This window comes from Canis lupus, chromosome X, assembly GCF_003254725.2.
Source record: "Canis lupus dingo isolate Sandy chromosome X, ASM325472v2, whole genome shotgun sequence".
Taxonomy (NCBI): Eukaryota; Metazoa; Chordata; class Mammalia; order Carnivora; family Canidae; genus Canis; species Canis lupus.
In genome coordinates, this window is record NC_064281.1 from 23697503 (window position 1) to 23721129 (window position 23627).

Sequence of the window (23627 nt, forward strand, 5' to 3'; positions counted from 1 at the left end):
TGATATTTAAAATAAGTCTGTAACTAAGGCACATTACCTCTCCAAATATTCTCTGGGAGCCAAGAAGTATTGACTTAATTTTAAAGTGATATAAATTATTAAAATTAGATCCATTTTTGAAAGCAGGATATAAATGGGAGAAAGAGGCAGAAAAGCACTGGACACTTGAAAATGGAATGGAATTTGGGATATACCAAAAATAAATGATCTGCAGAATAGAAGGTTACAGAAACAAAGACAAGCTAAAGTCACCCAATTTCATAATTTTGCTAAAGGCTAACCCTGGAAGCAGGGACTATTAAAACTAAAAATATATATCAAGACTAAAAATAATCCTATTATTTGACAGAGTAATTCCAAATCGAATACATGGGTTCTTTATACATAACTCAAAATTCCAACCCATCAAACATTGCAAAAAAGATGTTTATCATTACTTTAATATTAAAAGTATAACAAAAATATTTTAAAGAATAAAATAAACATTGGAAAAAGGTTAAGTATAGAAAATTATCTCAACAGAATTTTCAGCAATAATAAAAATTATGTTTAGAAAGACCATACAACAAAATGGTAAATGTTTTTGAGAGTATTGTAAAGACCATGCAACAAAATAGTAAATGTTTTTGAGAGTATTGTAAAAAAAATAAATATGGCTGGAAATTTTATTGACATTATGATTACAACTATATAGAACAAATGACACAATGCTTTGGGTGCAGGGACTAAAAGAAATAGACTAAAATGACTGATTATGTTAAATGTAGAACTTCTAATGTTCTCTTATAAGAAAAATATAAACAAAAGTATTATAAAGCAAAAGGAGGAGAGAGGAGTAATGCACATGATTTTCCCCTTGTGCATTTTCCCTTCTCAGAACCAAAATCTAAATCCCACTTCTTTATTGTGACAGGCACTGCTCATTACCTACCCTCTTCCCTCTTTTACTTACCAAAAGAACTTCCATTTGCCTTGCAGTTGGGGTGAGTCATGTGTCCAAGATTATATTGTAGATAGGAGTGGCCTGGTGATCAACAGATTTTGTATGACATGTAAAGTGTTGTCATATTTTGCAAACTAAAGTAGAGGATGCCCAGTTACATTTTAATTTCACATAAGCAATGCATCATTGTTTAGTTGTAAGTGTATTACGTGAGACATACTTACACTATAGAAGCTATTCATTGTTTATCTGAAATTGAAATTTAACTCCATGTCCCATATTTTATCTGGTGACCCTATATGGAAAGAACTTGGAAAACTAAGTTTCTGGATGCAACATTTATGAAAAAAAAATAGCCCTACAGTTTGGATAGTGTTTCACTGCATGTAACAGAAACCAGCCTATAATGGTGTGATGAAATGAGATTTTATTTATCTCATATGACAAGATGTTTGAAGAGAAGCAATCCAGAAAGGGTGCAGTTGCTCAAGGAAATAAAGCAGTGAGGCTTCTTTGAGCTTCCAGCTCCACTTCCACAGCATGTATCTGGTCCTAAGAGTAGCAACATGGTGACTCCACTTCCAGGTATTGTGCATGGATCCTGGGGGAACAAAGAGAGTAAAGATGATGAGCAAAAGATGACTAATAATATCTAGAACCTAACATTTTATCTGCTTTTCTCCTTTTCCTTATTATTATTTTTAATCAGGAAAACTGATTTGGAAGGAAGCTTCACCTAGTAACTTGAGGTTACATTGCATTGGCCTTCTACTGTGCTATTCCCTTTTGCTCATTAGAAAATGCTCTCCTTCCACCACCACCACCACCATCTACCCCTTCTTCAGTGCTCTGCTTAAGCCCTAGTCCCTACCCCCAGGATGCTCTCTGCATGCCAGTCCTCTGCAATTCCTGAACACTTAAGTACATGGGCATGCTCTTCACAGTTTAGTTCTAAAGTAAACTCTTTTGATTGGCCCAATTGAGTTATCTTTATAAGTGGACTGCATGGTCCTTGAGAGAGAGGACCACACCTTATTAACAACGTGCCTGGAACCTACCAGGCTCCTGATAAACATTTGCTAATGGGTTTACCACCAGCTGTCACCAATTCTTAACAAAATGCTATAAGAAATCTGTAAGCATAAGCTTTCTAAAGCTGTAGATAGAAAGGCTGAAGTGAAGCAGAATGCCTTTTACTTTTACTTTATTTATTTATTTAACGCTTCACTGCATGTGCACTACATTTACATGGTTTAAAATTCCAAAGATATAAAAGACCATACAGTGTGAAATATCTCCCTCTTGCATCCTTCCCCTAGCCACCTAGCTTCTCTCCTCCATGCAACCAACCTCATCACTCTCCTGTATTCATCAGGGAGAACTTTTGTATTTACAAGCAAATATGCACATTTTAAAGTTTGTTTTGAATATTTAACATTTACTATGTGCTGGAATTCATGCCAGGCACTGTGCTAAATGCTTTACATTTAATCCTCCCATCAACTCAGTGAAACAGGTTTTTCTTCTTTTTATTCTCCCAGCTTTGCTGAGGTACACATGACAAATTTAAAAAATTGTGTATTTTAAGGTGTGCAATGTGATGATTCAGTATATGTATGCATTGTGAAATGATAACCATGGTCAAGCTAATTAACACATTCATTGCTTTACATAGTTGCCTTTTCTTGTGTGTGATGAGAACAGTTAAGATCTACTTTCTCAGCTAATTTCAGGCATATAATACAATATTATTAACTATAGTCACCAAATTATTGGAGGAATGCAAATCAAAACCACAATGAGATATTACCTCACACCTGTTAGGATGCTTAGTATGAAAAAGACAAGACATAAAGCATGTTGACAAAGGTGTGCATAAGAAAGAACTCTCGTACGCTGTTGGGAATGCACACTGGGGCAGCCGCTATACAAAACAGCATAGAGACAAACAATCCAATCATGAAATGGGCAAAAGACATGAAGAGAAATCTCACAGAGGAAGACATAGACATGGCCAACATGCATATGAGAAAATGCTCTGCATCACTTGCCATCAGGGAAATACAAATCAAAACCACAATGAGATACCACCTCACACCAGTGAGAATGGGGCAAATTAACAAGGCAGGAAACAACACATGTTGGAGAGGATGCGGAGAAAAGGGAACCCTCTTACACTGTTGGTGGGAATGTGAACTGGTGCAGCCACTCTGGAAAACTGTGTGGAGGTTCCTCAAAGAGTTAAAAATAGACCTGCCCTACGACCCAGCAATTGCACTATTGGGGATTTACCCCAAAGATACAGATGCAGTGAAACGCCGGGACACCTGCACCCCGATGTTTATAGCAGCAATGTCCACGATAGCCAAACTGTGGAAGGAGCCTCGGTGTCCAACGAAAGATGAATGGATAAAGAAGATGTGGTTTATGTATGCAATGGGATATTACTCAGCCATTAGAAACGACAAATACCCACCATTTGCTTCAACGTGGATGGAACTGGAGGGTATTATGCTGAGTGAAGTAAGCCAGTCGGAGAAGGACAAACATTACATGTTCTCATTCATGTGGGGAATATAAATAATAGTGAAAGGGAATATAAGGGAAGGGAGAAGAAATGTGTGGGAAATATCAGAAAGGGAGACAGAACGTAAAGACTGCTAACTCTGGGAAACGAACTAGGGGTGGTAGAAGGGGAGGAGGGCGGGGGGTGGGAGTGAGTGGGTGACAGGCACTGGGGGTTATTCTGTATGTTAGTAAATTGAACACCAATAAAAAAAAAAAAACAGCATAGAGGTTCCTCAAAAACGTAAAAGTGGAACTACCATATGATCCAGCAATTTCACTTCTGAGTATTCATCCAAATGAAGTAAAATCAGTATCTTGAAGAGAAATGTACCCCCATGTTCACTACAGCGTTTTCACAACAGCCACCATATGGCAACAACCTAAGTGTCCACTGATAGAAGATGGGTAAAGAAAATGTGGTATAAAAAAAAAAAGAAAATGTGGTATATATATCACAGAACATTATTCAATGATTATAAAGAAGGCAATCTTGCCATGTGCAGCAACACGGATGAACCTGGGGGATGCTATATGTAGTAAAATAAGCCAGATGTAGAAAGGCAAATACTATAGGATCTCATTTATATGTGAAATCTAAAAAAGTCAAACTCAAAGAGGAAGGTTTCTCCCTATGTCCATTTTGCAAAGGAGGAAACTGAGGCACAGAGTCATACAGTGGCACAAACCACAGCTGATATTTATTCCTAGGAAGACTCACTCCAGACCTTATGCTCTTAACCACAAAAATATAGTTCCTTTTCATTCTGAACATTTTATGAGAATCACACAGAGTAAACCAAGCCTCAAAAGACTATATAGCACACACAGGACAAAATTACCTCCATATATCTGAAAAGAATACAATATATACTTATGCAGTTCTTAATTAAGCATGTGTAGCTATGAAATCTGAAGGTTTGAGACTTGGATCCTTTATCTCAAGACAGAATTTGTCCCTGTGGCCATATTACCACAGCCGAGCATGAATACTGTCTGTCCCAGTAGGGTGTTGTAAAAAGAGAACAAGTGTGTATCAACTGGACATACTTCTCCCACTCAAGTGAAAGGGGAGTTTGTAGGAAGATCATTCATCATGTCAATGTCTCTTAATCAGAATTGTTGTCCCTTTGCCTTTATTTCCGACTCAGCCATTTTCTGATGGCTGATTCTTCTGATTTTCATCCTACTTGCCTTCTTCCCCTGTCCTGTCTCTACTGTTCCTCTATGCTTACACCCTTACATTTGTCAATTAGCCCCATGATTTTAGCTCTGCTATTCTGCTGTGCTTTCTTTTACTAAGCAACTACTGGCTGCTTCCATGTAATAGGGGAAAAAGCAAACAGTTGGTGCAAACACATTTTTTTTACATAAAACCAAAAATAAACAATTTGACTTTAGAGTTAACTTTATGTTAAAAGTGCACAACCAGGTTACAGGAACTTTCAGTAAATTCTAATTTTTATGATAAACACAATTTCAAATTTTTGAAAAATCACTGGGCTTTGCAAACTTACACAATAAGTAGGAAAAAAAAGCAAAACAAACTTCATTATTCCCAATTAAACAACTATCTCTGCTTGAAATTATGTTAAAATGGGAGCAGTTCTTGTTAATATTGTAGTGCTGATTTAAATAAAATGGTTAGAATTAATATAGACGGTATTCACAAATAATACATGATAATCAAATGCCTCATAAAGTCATTAAGTTAAAAATAGATTCCATTACCAGTAGAAATTTGAGGAAATGTTTAACCTATTAGTAACACAAAATATATTATAAAGAGGTAGTTCTTTTTCTAATTGGAAGGAAGGGACTGCTGCTCTCATTGTTGGAGGCAGTTTACCTTGAGAAAATTGTTTGAAAACATAAGTTGTAGATTACCAGACTGTCTTCCTTAAGCCAAAGTGATTTGTCTAGCCCCCAGTTACAGAGGCCTATGGAGTGCTTCTCCAACACGCAGATTCTGGTACAGTTGGTCTGGGAAGACCTGAGTTCTGCTTTTCTATCAAACTTCCAGTTGATGCCAATCCTGCCCATCTCTGGGCCAGCCTTAGAACAGCAATGTTTTAGATACTTGGTTTGTTGCAAGAACTTCTTTACCTGGAATAATTGTCTGAGGCCTATGTGACAAATAACAAGGGTAAGAGAGATTGGTTGGTAGTCAAAAGGGAAGGAGGTCAGAAATATATGTTTCCTCTTACTTGACTAGAAGTGGGGGCAATAATCATTTGCATGGGCTGCAAATTTTTATAGGCCAGGAAAAAAGTCAGATTTTTTAAAGCAAGCTACAGAATTGCATTTGGAAGAATGATGGGATGAGGTTTGCTCTGGGATAGAAGAAGAATTTCTCCTACAAATTTGATGGAGTCATAAATTCAGTTTCCACTAATGATTTATCTTTTCAAAAGGTATAAACTTCCAGTTGTAAAATAAATATGACATGGGGCTGTAATGTACAGCATGGTGACTATAGCTAATAATACTGTATTGCATATATGGAAGTTGCTAAGAGAATATATTTTTTTAATTCTTTTTTTTAAGATTTTATTTATTTATTCATGAGAGACACAGAGAGAGAGAGAGAGAGTAAGAAAGAGGCAGAGACACAGGCAGAGGGAGAAGCAGGCTCCATGCAGGGAGCCTGACTTGGGACTTGATCCTCGGTCTCCAGGATCACGCCCTGGGCTGAAGGCGGCACTAAACCGCTGAGCCACCTGGGCTGCCTGAGAATAGATCTTAAATGCTCTCAACACAAGGAAAAAATTTGTAACTATATTTGTAACAGATGTTACTAGACTTATTATGGTGATCATCTCACAATATATACAAATATAGAATCATATGTTATATATCTGAAACTAATATGTTATATGTCAGTTAAACCTCAATCTACAAAAGAAGTTAAGAGAATTAAGATTGGAGTGTAGGGGTCAGAATGAATAGCCTCAAGATGTGCCGCTTTGGCACACAGGTTGTTTCAAGCTAAAAATAATCAAGACCCAAAAGACTCAGGAAGAACTCTGACCTCCCCATTAACTGCCTAAAAGGAATTTAGATAGAGGACCTGCTCCAGGAAGGGAACTATCATTACAGATAACTACAGTATAATATGAGCTAAGTATGGTAGACAGGATTTTAGCAAAGGCTGTGGGTTAAAATTCCTTTCTATGTCCCATTATTTCTGTATGGCCCAGCCAACATTGGTTTACCAAACACTCATTCTTCTCCCTGTGAATAGCTTTCTTTTCCTTTGGAGTCCCAGACCCCTACCCCCTTCTCCCTAGTTTGAGATGACGCATAAACCTCATTTTGCCTATCTTTGTAATCTCATATCTATGTGGATTCCCCATATGTATGTAATAAATTTTATTTCCTCCTGTTTACAGGTCTCATGTCAATTTAATTCTTAGACCAGTTAAAAGAATCTTGAAGGGTAGAGCAAAATTTTTCCTCCCTAACGGGGGTTTTTACACACACACAAAAAAGAATGATCTGAAGGAAACAGAGCAAAGAAAGTATTGACAGCCTGGGACTTGAGAGAGAAGAGGGACAGGTAAAAGTTTTTCTTTTCATCCAGTTTCTGTTTCTAGCAAGATGCTGAAGGGGCCCTCCTGCTGGTTCCTCAAAGAGTTACCCTGGGGAAGAAACTTAAGGGGAAATCATCAAAAAGAGAAGAAAAGTGTGAGAACCCCTTGTGATGATAGATTGGGGAGTAGGCTTTTCCAATTGATGTGTAAGCACAGGGATTTGGGGTTTGGCCTGGGGCTGGAAGTTACCAGACTTCTTACATGATGACATATGGGGGCTGGTAGTGCTTAAGGAATACTACTCTGGATTCTTCTTTGCATTTGTCTTGTGTTTTCTCTACATGTTTAGCAATTCAGAACTTGGGTTGAAGTGTAATCAAAGGTAAACAAAACCTGAATTAGTTAAACCAGTCAAAACGGATTTTATTCTGTAACTATTGCAATAGGGAGAAGAGCTGAGCTCAGTTGTGATTTGCTCAGAAGAGAGCAGGTGTTGCAAAGGAGGAATGTGGAAACAGGGAGGGGGTCGAGCAACCTGGGAAGAGAAAGATCACAAAAGACAGGGAGGAAGGTTGGTCAATGTAAAAGTAACTAGTTCACCACTGGCATTTATCTAAGTTTGGCTTCTACATTCCCACAGAAACTGAGACAAGGCTCTATCCTGCCTGATGACTACATTGCAAAGGAATGGCTTTTAGTTCCTTGGGAAAGACACTCCAGAGTTCTAGTAGATACATATATATCTCAAAGGGACAGAGAAAGATTTATAATTATATGCTTTTTTAAAATTTATTTTTATTTTGGGCAGCCCAGGTGGCTCAGCAGTTGGGCACCAGCCTTTGGCCCAGGGTGCGATCCTCAAGGCCCCGGGATTGAGTCCCACGTTGGGCTCCCTGCATGGAGCCTGCTTCTCCCCCTGCCTGTGTCTCTGCCTCTCTCTCTCTCTCTCTCTCTCTCGAATAAATAAATAAATAAAATCTTTAAAAAAGGCAGAGACACAGGCCTCCCGGGGCCTCCAGGATCACACCCTGGGCCAAAGGCTGGTGCCCAACTGCTGAGCCACCCAGGCATTCCGCTTTTTTCTTTTTTTTCTTTCTCTCTTTCTCTTTCTTTCTCTCTTTCTCTCTTTCTTTTCTTTCTTTTTTCTTTCTTTCTTTCTTTCTTTCTTTCTTTCTTTCTTTCTTTCTTTCTTTCTTTCTTTCTTTCTTTCTTTCTTTCTTTCTTTCTTTTTTAGCAAACGCATTCCAAAAGTCAGGGGGCCTATCATCTGTGTTGGCTAGAACAAATGGTCAATTCTCTTGGCAGCCTTGAGCTTTTCCAAATAAGAAGGGGGCGGGAGGGGGGAGACCAGGTTGTCCCAGGGATGTGGCCATGGACTGCTAGAAGCTATGCTAAAGTTCAGTCAAGTCCTTTTTTTAAAAAAAAAAAAAAAAAGAAAAAAGATTGTATTTATTTATTCATGAGAGACACACAGAGAGAGGCAGAGACATAGGCAGAGGGAGAGGAAGGCTCCCTATGGGGAGCCTGATGAGATACTCCATCCCAGGACCCTGGGATCACAACCCGAGCTGAAGGCAGACACTCAACCTCTGAGCTGCTTAGGTGCCCCTCAGCCAAGTCTCTTAATGCAAGGCTTGAGATGGGGTCATTTCTATTGAAAGTTTTTGCAGTTCTCAGTGTCCACAGGAATAAAATCAAGGCTGCTCGGAAGCCTTGTGCACTGAGAAAATGAAGATGAGAGAGCTGAACTTCTTGGTGTTCATTTTTCCACCCCTCCCTGTCTTAATACCCAAGCTGGGAGTTTACAGTCTCAGGAATGTCTCCTAATGTCACCTTTTCCTGCAAGGGTAGAAAGGATAGGACCTGAGGGAGCCTCTGCTATGGTTGTGGGATACCTGTTACTAGCCACCTCAGGGCTAATCCATTTCTTTCCACAACACATCCTGAGGCTGAATTGGGTGCTGAATTGGGTGCTGGCCTTCTCCTGATGTATTGCCTAACAGGGCAGTCAGTATCCTGGAAGGGCCTAGGGGGAGGGCACGGTCACAAGCCAAAATAACAAGATGTTCTGTGCACCACAGTAAGTTCAAAAGGAAAACATACCTTGGATTCCAGATTCCAGCAGAAGCACAAAGTACTAGAATGAGTAAAGCAAGAATTTTTAATTTTCTGAAAAATATCATGTTTAAAATAAAAAAATGGTTGAAACAGAGGTATGAAGAGCAGAATACTAAATAGAAGAATAATATGACAAATGTGAAGGCCAGATTGACGAAATCCTCCAGAAGTTAGAAGGAGAGGAAAGGAGACTATAACGGTGAGTCAAAAGAAATGAAAGATGGGACACAAAAGTGCTAACACCCAGAATAACAGGAGTCAGAGAAAGAAAGAAATGAAGAGGAGAAAAATCTTTGAAGACATAAGGAGAATGAATTAATGATTTTCAAAGACTTCAGATTGAAAGGGCCCAGAAAGTGCCACAGAAGAGGAGAATCTTTTTTAAAAACCACATCTGGACATATTATAGTGAAATTTAAAAAATACAAAGACAAAGACAAAATTCTAAACACAGAAAAAAAGAGCAGACGCCATACAAAGGAGGAAGAATCAGATTGATGTCAGATTTTTCAACAACACTGGATGCAAATGGGTGTTTTCAAAGAATTGAAGGAAAATTACTTTGAACGTAGTATTTTATATCCAACAAAATGTCATTTAAATAACAGTACATGATAAAAATATTCTCAGGCATACAATATTTCAAAAGCTTTGCCACACAAAGACTCATTTAAAACACTTTTAGGTAAGTGCTTAAAAGGAAAGGAAAGAAAAGTCTGGAGATAAATGAAGTAAAGGTTATCAAATAAATATCTTAGTAATGGTGTTGTTTAAATAATAAAGATAAAAAAAAGGAAAATAAATCCATAATAGCCAATTACTTTAACTCTAGTTTAGTAACCAAGTTTATCATACATTATGAACACTTACAGCTCTAGTTTACCTGTGAATTCTGATTCAACAGGTCTGCAATGGGGCCCCAAATTCTATAATTCTGGTAAGTTCCCAGGCGTTCTAATGCTGCTAGTCCTCAGACCATGCTTTTTTTTTTTTCTTTTTTTTAGATTTTTATTTATTTGTTCATGAGACACACAGAGAAACAGAGAAAGAGAGAGGCAGAGACACAGGCAGAGGGAGATGCAGGTTACATGCAGGGAGCCCGACGTGTGACTCAATCCTGGATCCCCAGGATCAGGCCCTGGGCTGACGGCAGCACTAAACCGCTGAGCCACCTGGGCTGCCCCTTAGACCATGTTTTGAGTAAAAGCTAGGGAGTAGGTTTGATCAACAAGGTGGGTGCTGGAAGGAGTGGAAAACAAGAAGGCGAGAACCCTTGCTTTATTCAGGGTGAGACACAGCTTCAATTAAGAAAATAAGACCAGAGTAAAAAGAAATGTAGGAAAAGAGGGGCATATTGAAATAAACTAAATGGTAGCAATAATAACAAAGATATCAATAATTACAATAAGTATAAATAGAAGAAAACTATCAATTCCAAGATACAGATGAATAAATTAGGTAAAAAGCCCAGATTTAAATTTAAAGGATTTATGTGAGAAACATTTAAAGCATTAGGAGATGCAAAAGTTGAAAGTAAAAGAATGGGGAAACAAGACTTATCAGGAAAACCTCAATCAAAACAATATTGATAGCTACATCATACTAAATAAAATAAACTTTAAGACAAATAAAAAAAATGTCAGTACTGAAGAGAGTCATGCCACAACAGAAATGTTCAATCCACCAAGGAAGTATAATAATTTTAAGCATGTATACATCAATAAAATAGGCTTGAAATATATACATATTTTAAAAATTGATACTACTGTATTAATAAACTTGCTATTAAGTGGAAAATTTGAACACACCTCTCTTGATTACTCACAGGTTACACAATAAACAACTCAGCAATAATATAAAAAAAGTAATACAGATAACAAAATTAATTTAATGGAGATATATAGAGACAGAGACAGAGAAACTCATATAGTTATTTCTGTGTCATTTAGGGAATATACAATTTTCATTTGTATATGTGGAATATGTATAAAAAGTTGGTCATATAAAGAAATCCTCAAAAAGTTTCACATCTCATAATATCTAACAATAATACAATTATGTTAGATAATTTTAAAATTGAAAGTATCTCTGAACAGATATGGAAATTTAAAATACACACATGACTAAATAACTCTTAAAGAAAAAATCAGTGAAATTTGAAAATTAAAAAAAAACGAATGCCAGAGAAACACCACATATCAGAATTTATGAGTTATGATAGAAATGCTTTAAGGAAGACTTATAGCTTCAAACACTAATATAAACAAGAAAAAAGCCTTAAAGTTAATGATTTATGTATCTATCTTAAGATGTTAGATTGGTAGAATAAATCCAAAGAAAGTAGAAGACAATAGATAACAGAAAACAGGATCTCAAAGAGATATCTGCACTCCCAGGTTACCTGCAGCATTATTAGAATAGCCAAGATATGGAAACAATCTAAGTGTCTGTCAACGGATGAAAAAATAAAGAAGATGTGGTCTGTGGTTACAATGGAATATTATTCAGCCATAAGAAACAAGGAAATTCTGCTCATGGAGACAATATGGATGGCCCTTGAGGGCTTTATGCTAAGTACAACAAGTCAGACAGAGAAAGACAATTACTGTATGATCTCATTTATATTTGGAGTCTAAAAAAGCCAAACGCAGAGAAACAGAGAGTTAGAGGGGTGGTTACCAGGGGTTAGGGGTGGGGGAAATGATGAGATATTGGTCAAAGGGTACAAACCTCCAGTTACAAGATTAATAAATTATCAGTAATATATAGAAAAGAAAAGATAATTATGTGACAGGGTGGAGAGGCTTGCTAATGCCATAGTGGTGATCAGTGTGCAATATATACATGTATCAAGTCAATAAACCTTTAACTTACACAGTTTATGTGTCAATTATATTACAAAACTGGAACAATTAAATCTGATTTAAAGAAAAAAGAATAACAGATAAAAATAAAGGACAAAAGTACAATTAGAAGGTCAACAAAATATATGATGATTGCAATAGAAGATACAATCCAGAGAGAGAAAATACTAGTTAGAATCCAGGCCTCAAAAAAAAAAAAAAAAAAAAAAAGAATCCCGGCCTCATATGTGTAACTCCAGGGTGAGCCCTAGAGTTCATAAGCAACTTTATGGGCTCTTTCTCCTGAATTCCTGCTCCTTGCAATCTTCCTGGTACTTTTCTGTTCTCTGTCCTCACTGTTTTTGTTTCTCTGCCCAGAAACCTGGGGCTTTAATTACCCAGCACCAGTATGCTCTTCTGTGGACTTTTGTGATTAGACCATGGCCTGGCATGGGTGGCTAGAGGACAGAGTGAAAATCAAACCAAACCAAAAAACAGTGCTTTGTCTTACCCTCTTGGAACTGCAACTCCATAGAACAGAGAAGATTTCCACTTTCCGAGTTTTCAAGTCTTGCTGGTTCCAGTTAACTGCAGCTGCCACTGCAACTACCACCACGCCACCACCACTAGGTTAATCGGAGACTAGGCCAGGATAGAATGGAGAAAGGGAGAGAAAAGTTGCAGAGTACTGGGGGCAGATTTTCAAAGGCCATCGGTTCCTTTTCCCAGTCTTGTAGCCAGAGGCAGAGGGCTTCTCCTGAAGCTCCATCTCCGGGCTCTTTGCCGTGTTCTGGTTGTGTTGACCTCAGTCTGGGAGATACCAAAGGGGGAAAGCTTGATAAACTCAATACAAATTCAGTTGTACTTCACATTCTGGTCTTCATTCCTGAACTGCCTACAACTGTTTCCTTTTCCGGGTTTTCAAGTAGCTGTTCTACACATTCTGTCCAGGTTTTAATGTTGTATTCAGTGGAAGAGCAAGGGTAAGGTATCCTCTTTACATGTATCCAGAACTGGAATGAATATCCTTCCATAAAATTAAAACTATTGAAATGTAAAATCCATATTCTTTAGGAATACCTATAGATGCAATAAAACTATATGACAAAAAAGTCAAAGGAAAAATGCACATGGGATTCAGGATGATGGTTTACTTAAGTGGGGGAGGCAGATGGATAGGTTGACAGGGGTGCCATACCATATGTTCAATATACGTGATTATCAAGTTGCTTACCTTTGTTTCAGATGGTGCTTTGTCAAGCATGTATAACCTCATGAGAGAGAACTAACCAAATAAGTACAGAAGTGAAACTGGGCTACACAAAAATCAATAAGAATGGCTATTAACCAAGAATCATGAACAATACAATTTTGTACACTTGAGATTCAAAAAAGAATGAAGAAAGAGGGAAAAAAAGAAGAAAAGCATTTTTTTCTTGCCTTTGAGTGAGTCAGAGGCTATAGATCAGGGTCGACTAAGCTACTAATGAATGAACCCGAAAGCTCTGTAGTGTACAATGAAAGCTTGCTTCTTCTTCTTTTAAGATTTTATTTATTTATTCATGAGAGACAGAAAGAGAGAGAGAGAGAGAGAGAAGCAGGCTCCCCGCATGGAGCCCGACGTGGGACTCGATCCCTGGACAGGGATCATGCCCTGAGCCCTGAGCCAAAGGCAGATGCTCAACCGCTGAGCTGCCCAGGCGTCCAGAAAGCTTGCTTCTTATTCACACAGAACCCAAGGCTGATACTCCTGGTTATGCCACTCCCCTCCTAGCAATGACTGGGATCCTTCCTTAGCAATGACTAGGGAGCTTGGATCCTTCCTTCATAAGATTCCACCATCTTGAAGCCCTCTCCCTCAAGACATGCATATGAAGAAAGCATACATGATAACAAAGACAGAGGGAAGAGGACCACTCTGGAATTTTTAGCGGTCAATTCTGGAAGATGCGTGCAACACGTCTGCCCACAATCCATTGTGGCTGCACCTAGATGCAAAAAGACTAGGAAATATAGTGTTTTTAAGTATGTAGGAAGGACATAAGTGTTTGGTGAACACATAGCATTGTCTCTGTCACAAGAGATTTTACAATAATGATATTTAATATTCCATTTTTACGTTATTGCCTATGTTGTGCTATGCATGCAATAATCCCCATCTAGTACCAGCTGTACTATTACCTATTCTAGTATGTTTTAAGATCCTTCTAGTATCTGCTAAACATGTACACACCACACAAAGACACTAACACAAACTGAGTATGGGCATCTAGTTATTAACAGCATCTATGATATCTTTCTAGTCTCCTGTATGATTTACTTAAAGAGTTGTTTTTCTCAGTTTAAAAATTAGTTCAGAAGGCCATACAGGTATTTACATAATGTTAACACATCCTTCATCGTACTATTCTTAAGTGTTCAAAAAGTTGAAATATTAACATTTTTCCTTGAAAGGTATAATTTCATCACTTTTCTCTTCATTTAAAAGAAACATAATAATTCCTTTAGATCTCCTGTGGGAAAAAGATAAACACTGGAGCGATGTACAGAGCCAAGAATAACATACTCTGCTGGGGAAAATTGCACTCAAACTTTTTGCTGAACTGCTACTCTTTAGTTTACAGATGGCCATTATTGGGATCCCTGGGTGGCTCAGCAGTTGAGTGCCTGCCTTCAGCCCAGGGCGTGATCCTGGAGTCCTGGGATTCAGTCCCACGTCAAGTTCCCTGCATGGAGCCTGCTTCTCCCTCTGCCTGTGTCTCTGCCTCTCTCTCTCTCTCTCTGTCTTTCATGAACAAATAAATAAAATCTTTTTAAAAAGACGATGGCCATTATTAGGAATATTAAGCCAATAAAGGCAACATGCAAGCCAAACATGAAAGTGATAATTTTAGCTAAATGTGGCATAGAGGAAATAATCAAATGTTACAAGTGGCAGGTAAGAGTAGTGATTGAGAGGAAGTACAATTTCCAACTTTGCCACTCTGAGATACTAAGCAAACCATTAAAAGTCTCTGTGCCTTGGTTTCCTCATCTGTATACTGGCCAGGACAAAAGTAACCCATTTCTTTTGAAGATTAAGTGAATTAGCACTCATAAAATGCCTCTAAAGGTGCCTGGCACATAATAAGTACTGAATAAATGCTAGCTATTATCATTTCACAAAAGAATTAAACAAAGCTTTGATTGACACTAAAAAGTCAAAGGCATGATTATCTTAATTATCTAGTTCCTATTATATGTTAAATTATACTAAATTAATTGTGTTTCAAAAAGAGAACCCCATTTATTTCCTGAAAACATCTTTTAAAACAAACAAACGTTGCTTTTTCATATCCATTTTGCAGGAATACCCCCTCATGTTTTAATATGATAAAATATTTAGCTTTTGCAAATATCTGCCAACAGTTCATTAATTTTATTGATTATTTTTAATAATGCACCACTGGTGTGGGAGTTAAGCTTTTTCTTTTTTCTGGTTTTAAAATAAACTTCTAAAACAATTGTTAATGAAATATGAAGTATACACAAAAGTCCACATATATGCACACAGCTCAATGAATTTTCACAGTATAAATACATCCAAATAACCAACATTGGGATCCAAAAAAAAAAAACCCCAGAACATTACTAGAACTCCCAATGCTTCCCTTGGTACATTGTAGATTAGATTAATTTTGTCCTTTCTATAAATGCAACCTTACGGGATGTACTCTTTTGTGTCTGCCTTCTTTTACTCAATATTATATTCCTGAGATTCAAATAAACTTTTGCAAAAAGCCATAGATTGTTAGTTCTCATCCCTATATGGTAGCCTGCAGTATGACTATACCACAATGTATCCACGCATTCTACTGTGTTTTTTTTTTTTTCACCCATTCTACTGTTGATGAGCATTCCAGCAGTCTCTAATTTGGATTTCTTTTTTTTTTTCTGTAAAGCTGCTGTGAACTCTCTAGTGTATGTTTTTCGTAAACAGGTGTATACATTTCTGTTGGGTATAGAATTGATGGCGTCATCAGTTATACGTATGTTTAGACTCAGCAGGCTGAAGAGTTTTCCATGGTTGTTGAAGCTGTTTTTACTTTCACCATGAATAGATACAAGGTTGTAGCTCCTCCAACTCTTTGCCCACACTATCTATTGTCCATTATTTCATTTTGAGCATTCTGGTGAATGCATCATGGTATTGCACTGTGGTTTGAATTTACATCAGCATTATGTCTAATGAAGTCTGTTACCTTTTTATACATTTGTTTACCATTTATATATCCTCTGACACAATGTGTGTAAAGCAGACTTCCTCAATTGGCAAATGTGTTTCAGTATTATGTTCATTATTATTATAACTAGCTCATTAGAAGACCCAGAATCACCTACTTGGCTTGGAATTAACAAAGCTGAACTTGTCCTGAGACAATCTATAAATAATACTCCCATATTCTAGTCAGAGACAGGGCTAGTCCTAATCAAAAACAACACCAGTTTATTAAAAAGAAAAAAATAAATGCAAGTGAGCAATCTTATGTGAAGGGCTCATTCCCTTCAACTCTATAGCTAATGTAATAAAAACAAAACACTAACAGAAATAAAAACGTCAGGGAACACCTGGCTGGCTCAGTCAGAAGAGCATGTGACTCTTGATCTTAGGGTCATGAGTTCGAGCCTCTGCCAGGTGTAAAGACTATTTAAATAAACTTAAAAAAAAAAGAATGGAACAAAGATAAAAACATCCTTGTCTCCATTTACACCACCATAATATTCTCTGGGAAAGAAAAGAAAACAAATTAAAGAAGGTGAAATGAAACAAAGCATGCTTCTCTCAAATGCATACTATGTCCTAGGCACCGTACTAGGTACACATGCTACAAGAGCCCCAGGAGAAGGTTACCATATTAATTTCACTTGTTACAGAACATTGAGACTCAGAGAAGGCAAAGAATTTTCTCAAGACCAGGAAGTGATAGGTCAGGACTCAAACCAGATTTTGTTATATTGGATATCTCTATTATGTCCTCAATTTATCTTTTTAAAGAAAAGCCTGACAGGCAATATGGCTGAGTCATGCCAGAAGAGAACTCCTACCACTTCCTAGTTTTGTGAGTTTAAATAACTATGTCATTTGGCCGTGTGAGACTCAATTTCCTCTGACTAAAATAAAGAAATTATTCAAGATTATCTCTAGAGCCCCCCTCAAAAACAGATTCTATGATTTTAAACACCTTTGATTTCTACTACTAGGACCAATGCTATTTCCTTCCAGGTAGAAGAAAAATGGTCTACTCAGATGTTACTCTTCATTCCCAATCTTCATTCATTTTCTGATTTTTACTTTGCTCATCCCTCAAGGTCACTGAAATGACACCTACCCTGTTTGATCTTGCCTGACTCTTTGAGGTTGATTCAGATCCTCCTCTAATACTCAGCACATGTATATCACATGTGTTGTTGACTTGAGGTCCTTAAGGACAGACATTGTGTCTCAGTTATCCCTACAGCCCCAACACCCGTTGCTGTCTGGCAGGTGGTATGACATAGAAAAATAGAGAACAGATTATCTGTTTCCACTTTTGCAGGTTGACTATTTAAAAGCTAGAGGGCACTTGATGGGATGAGCACTGGGTGTTATTCTATATGTTGGCAAATTGAATTTAAACTTAAAAAAATAAAAAAATAAAATAAAAATAAATAAAAGCTAGAGAAGGGGCTGGGGCGCCTGGGTGGCTCAGTGGGTTAAGCGGTTAAATGTCTGCCTTCAGGTCTGGTCATGATTTTGGGGTCCTGGGATGGAGCCTGCATCCAGCTCCCTGCTCAGCGGGGAATCTGCTTCTCCTTCTTCCTCTGCCTCTCCCCCTGCTTGCTCTCTATCTCTCTCCCTCTCTCTCATAAATAAATAAATAAATAAATAAATAAATAAATAAATAAATAAATAAAACTAGAGATGGGACCTCTATGATTTTTTTTAAGATTTTATTTATTTATTCATAGAGACGCAGAGAGAGAGAGAGAGAGAGAGAGAGAGAGAGAGAGAGAGAGAGGCAGAGACACAGGCCGAGGGAGAAGCAGGTTCCATGCAGAGAGCCTGACATGGGACTCGATCCAGGATCTCCAGGATCACGCCCTGGGCTGCAGGTGGTACTAAACCGCTGCTCCACCGGGGCTGCCCAACCTCTAAGATTATTTCTCGTTACCCTCTGTCCTAGGTTCCCAGAAACCAAGCAAGGGTGTGATTACAGGCAAGGTCCCAGTTTCGACCTGATTGCATAGGGGACCTCTAGAGTGTAACTTATGCCTCAGAGTTTCTCCGAACTACAGTCAACAGAGCAAGGGGTTCATTCTCCTGAATCAGTCAGGCACTGGCTAAGGTGGAGGAGGGTTGTAACTCTCATTATGAGCAAGTCAAGCAGCTCCAGTGGCCCAAGAGTGGTTCAAGAGGTTCCCACTGTTGGCCTGTAAATGCAAGGCCCAGAGAAGAGGGTGATGGCTGTGAGCACACAGAACTGCAACCTGAGGAGTCTGGGCTGAACTTTGACTCTGCCTGCTTTACCCTTTTCTCCCATTCTATTTCCATCTGAAAAATACCAGTCTAGTACATTTAGGATACACTGGTACTTGATTCCATATTTTATGCTCTGAAACATTAGCTCATACTGCTCTCCTCCTTCACTAAACTATTTTATATGCCTTAATTACCATGAAGTGCCCTGAATCATTTCAGTGGAAGCGGTCTTCCATGTATATATAGTAATACCATTTCATTTAATTTCCCAAACCCAAAAGACTTTTAATTCCGCCCTACCTCTTCCAAATCATTCAATGCAGGAAATGTTATTGTCATTTTACCTGCTTTGACCGTAATATCGGAAGCTATTTTTGAGTGTGTTTGTGTGTGTGTGTGTGTGTTCAATTTGAAGTGGAATACACTGCCACAGCTCACGCGCCCTGGTTATCAGGAAGCCTGATAGACAAATAAAAAGTAGCAAATGGTCTGTTTCAGTAGAACTATATGCAGGGATCAGAAATTCACAAGAAATAGGGCTTTTAACTCCTGAGTTCTCATCAGATTCCAATAAGACAAGCTTTAGGAGAGCAGCAAACTTGCCTAGATATACCCACAGCAGTATCTCAGGACCTCCAACCGTGCCTGGCACGTGGTAGGATTTCAGGGCACATTCTCGGAACCAATTACAATTGTACCCACCTGAAATATCGTTCTGTGGTTTTATTTAAACTAGTTGTCAGCATGGAATGACTTCTGCACTCCCTTCTGAAAGTGGGTGAATTTCCATGGTGAGCAATTCCTCTATATACAGTTTGCAAATCATTTTGGGAACCTTCCAAATGAAAGGCACTGTATAAATATACCCTCCCACCGGCAGCCAGCCGGCTTTCCACCGGGGATGCATTTACATCACTTATGTACATAGTGTTTCATTTGGGGCATTGCTTTTATTTTTATGACCATAAAAGAAATATTCACAGCATGAACAATAATGTAAAGCACATTCAAGAAGATATATATTTGTATATTTTTATGATTTGAAACTTAGAAATCTGAAAGAAAAGCAGGCATGGCATTTTTCTCTCCCTTTGCTGTTTGCTTTTTCATAGCATTCTCTATTATCTCTGAACTTTATGGTAGAATATTGCTGGAATGCTCAAGTCTTTGTCTGCACACCATTTGAGAATATGTAGTGGTGGGTTCAAATGAATGTTGCTGGCAACAGGCCTGAAAATGAAGGGTGCTTGATTCTGCATTTATTCATGTCGGTAATAATAGTTTGCTTTAGTGTTGCCTTTCTGTGGATGGAGTCCTCTGTAAGGGGAGAAGGGAAAAGTAAGGAACCTTAGGTCTAAAATACTTTCTAAATAACTTAGCATGATAATGGGAACTTTCACAGAGAAAAGAGACTTTGAAGAGACATATTTTAGCCTTTATAACAAAAGGGGACTGATTTCATAGAACATTACTGGGGAGCTAGGCTTTGAATTTAGCTCATACAGAAAATGTTTAATGAACTTTTGAAATAAATTACCAACAGAGTTAAATCAAAACCTCTATAAATTATGTATTTACCAACACAGGATCATCTGCATACAAAAGATGAACGGAATTATAACTCCTCCATTTATACATTTTCATAATTAAATCTAAACAGAGTGAAATATCCCACAGTAGACCTATTTTCCAGATATTCTAGCCTTAATTTCATTTAAAAAGAGGAGCTACTGTGAATAGTCCGAGTATTTTTTGCATAACAAAACATCCGAAAAGGTAGATTAAATAAAACTCTGCTCTCATCACTGAGGGATGACTGAAATGTGGACAATTAAATGTAGGCTACCAATGGTTAAAGGCAGACCCAGTAAGAATTTGAGTTCATATCCTGTGTCCACAATTCTCTCTCATACATGCAAAACCTGGTATTTTCTCACTTTTTACTGCTAAAACAATGAAAGTGATTTTTGAAACCCTGACTATACGGTAGTAATGTTAGGAAATAGCTCGCTCAGGTTATTTGTGGCTTATAAAGGAGATGTTATTGCATTCTCCATCTCCTCAGTCAGAATATTATTGTAGCTAAACTCTAATTTCATACTCCCAGTAATACCAACTTTGTTTCATTAAAATGAATTTCTTATTTAAAATATCTTGACATTCTTCTTTTTTTATTGGAAAATAAAACAGCAGTTCCTTCAATTGAGAAAAGCTAGAAGCATGGAATTGATCTGCAGCCAGTCTTTACTACAAACCCCATAATGCTTTGGATTATAGCCTACAATCCCCACACTGCAGCACCAAACTTACTGTTAACTATCCCGATACCGGAAAAGAAAAAAAAAAAACAGAACATCTGAGAACTTTGTAACAAGCAGGGATTCTGCTCAAATAATAAATTATTAATTTTGGCACTGTTTTCAAATTTGTTGGCCTTTTCTTTACTAAAAAAAAAAAAGTCATATTTATGAATACGAGCACAATTTTTTCATCTGAATGTAAGGTCATTTATCCTCACACAATGTGCCCAGGTATCTACTTCCCTTGTCAAAGACTCTTTTACACCTAGCATTGACTCACGTGGGATTTTTTAGTCCCCACTCCCCACTTTAGAGGGAGGTCAGCTTTTTGTCAGATTTGAAAATAAAAGTCACAATACATTGTTTAATGCCCTAAACATCTGCAAATGAGAATTTGGTGGAGTAATTAAAATCCTTAATTAGATGCACCTTGCAGCTGCTGTTAAGTCTTAATTGGCAATAATGCAGCTACATTTTGTTCTGACACATATCTTCAGAAGAGTTAGAGAACTGAAGGGAGGCAAGAGGAAAATGTTCCCACACAGTTCAAGACAGTTCGCACAAAGAGGATCCCATGGCAACAAACAGCGAGGCCCACAGTTGGCTCTGTAAGATCCAGGAATAGACAATGCTTCACCTCAGATTCAAACAAATACTTCCCTTCCTGAATCTGAAGAGAAAGCATTTTAAATCATCTCTTGCAATAAGATATGAACGGTCAAATGTTCACCTGCGCCTTTAATACACTTTTCAAAGCATCTGGAGAATCTCTGCTCACAGCCCATGTCAAGGTAATAATTAGGACTCGTGCTCTGTGTAGAGCAACAAACCGGCAGGAGCCTTGCAAAGAAAGGGCTTGGTTTTTGTACCACATGGAGCTGGGGTGGACCTTGGCAACCTGTCAGTTTACAGACAAGGAAACTGAGGCCAAGAGAAATTAAAGTTATTCCCTCGGGAAATTATGGCTCCTTAGGAGTAGAAATTAGACTCAAATCTAGGATCTGAGCCTGTGGTCCAGGACTTTTACTTCTCAACTTTGCTTGAAGCAATTAAATTTGTTAATTGCGCCCCTCCCAGTCCGCTTGAGGTCTAGTTCTTCAGCTAAATGGGTCAGCTGGAGGAGTGTGGTAGGCGGTGAAAATAGAGATCACCGGCTATGAGAAGAGGAGGATGTACGTCCCTTTCACCTCTGGTCCTCAGTGTACTCTGGACTAGAGCATGTGCGGAAGGAGCAGACGAGAACGACTGGCACGCAGGCGGTTAATGTGGGTGAGTCACCACCAGGGAAACCGTGTCAGACTTGCCCGCGCTCTAACCAGATCTTCCCTCACCTTGGATTGAAAAGTTCAATAAAATGCTCCTTCCTTAAAAATACAGGTTGGCCGCCCTTTCGTCTCCCACTTCCCCGCCAGCCTCACCTGTGCCCTGAGTTTGGCTTGCGTTCCTTTAGCTCGCGTTTCACCGAAGACGTGCACGCGTTTGCTGTATCCCCGATTGTGTTGTACTCTCCAGATTAAGCGGAGACACAGTTCTCCAGGGCCCAGGCTGCTTTACCTATTTATTGTTCTATGCGGGGCTTATCCGCTTAAACTTGACATTACAGAAGCTTGTGGGACGCGCTGTAAGGTGGGTTAACGTTCCCTGGAATGGGGGCTACAGGTGGTGTAGGGGAAAGGTCGACGAGGGAGGAGGGAGGGGTGGTGAGTGCCAAAGGGTTTCTCAGCCCCTCAGGCGCTCTGCCCGCCCCACCGTCGGAAACTAACGCTGTGCCCGCCTCGTAAGCATTTACGCCGCCCTAGAGCGCTGCCTGTCCAAGTGTGGTCCACACGCCGGCAGCATTATGACGGCTCAAGGACCAGTTTATTGGAAATGCGGACTCCCGGGCCTCACTCCAGACTTCCCTGAATCAGAATCTGCATTTTAACAAGACACCCAGGTGATCATGCCTCCGTTCAAGTTGGAGCGGAACAGAATCCCAGGTGGGTATTACACTATCGCAAGGTAGTATAAAGGGCAAGGATCTTAAACTGCGCGAATTTCCCGATCTCATTGCCCCGTACCTACTTGGTCCCTTTTCCCCGTCAGGACTCCATCTCAGAATCCTGCAGCGAACTCCGTTACGCGATGGAGGGGAGGAGGGTCCTCTTCAGTCTCCTCCTCTCGGCGCCCCGCCCCCACCCCCACCCCCGCGCTCCCGGGGAGCCTGCCCGCGGCACCTCTCTCCCGAAGCCCTCTCCCTTAGGGAAGACGCTGCTCCTCCCCAAACTGGAAGAGCAGCGGCCTGGAGGGTCACTGCCTGGAGGACTCACAGTTTACATATCAATACAGGCTGAAGCACTTTGCAAAACTGCCCTTTAGGAACAATTATCACTCTGGCCCTCGAGGTTCGGAGCAGCCCCCTCCCTTTAGCAACCCGGCTTAAAGTGATACTGAGAAGGGCTCGGGGGCGGGGGGGGGGGGCGCAGGGAGAGAGAGAGAGAGAGATCGCGCGCAGTAACAAAAGTGCTTTAAAGAGAAGAGATGAAAAGGAGGTTATTGTCGGCTTGTCAGTTTAGGGATCGCTCTCGGTACCTTTCCGCTCCCTAGAGAAATGGAACCCTGATTCTAAGGCGACTAACGCAGGAATGGGTAAGCGTCCCCGTTTGCCGTCCACTTTTGCCTGGAAAGACAGATTCCCGTTATTTGAGGCGGCTCAGGGTCTTTTCCGAAAGATTCCCAGGCTACCCTCCTTCCTCTTTAGTCTTCGGAAAACTAAAACTCGCAAAGCGGTGGCGTTCTGTGGATTGGCTAGTACTAAAATATCCATTGGGTGGCAGTAACACTATC

General features: G+C 39.2%; 1 protein-coding gene and 1 long non-coding RNA gene across 22 annotated transcripts in view; one reads left to right on the top strand and one right to left on the bottom strand.

Moving 5' to 3' along the window:
- Window positions 1–1353: 1353 nt before the first annotated feature.
- LOC112654609 (uncharacterized) lies at window positions 1354–22993 on the bottom strand. 2 transcript variants are annotated; one of them, XR_003133161.3, is made up of 3 exons: window positions 22866–22993; window positions 12514–12812; window positions 1354–1544 (listed from the first exon to the last, which is right to left on the bottom strand). It is a non-coding gene; the product is annotated as an uncharacterized LOC112654609 (long non-coding RNA). The 2 variants fall into 2 exon arrangements; XR_003133158.3 differs by lacking the exon at window positions 22866–22993 and adding an exon at window positions 22220–22615.
- Window positions 22500–23627, top strand: part of IL1RAPL1 (interleukin 1 receptor accessory protein like 1) — a 1374783-nt gene continuing 1373655 nt past the window's right edge. For 2 of the 20 annotated variants that reach the window (XR_004813174.2, XR_003133151.3), the window contains exon 1: window positions 22527–22780. The gene's annotated coding sequence lies outside the window, so the exon portion shown is untranslated. Of the gene's footprint in view, window positions 22781–23627 lie in introns of all 20 variants that reach the window. The other 18 variants (XR_004813171.2, XR_003133140.3, XR_003133133.3 and 15 more) reach the window with 14 other exon arrangements.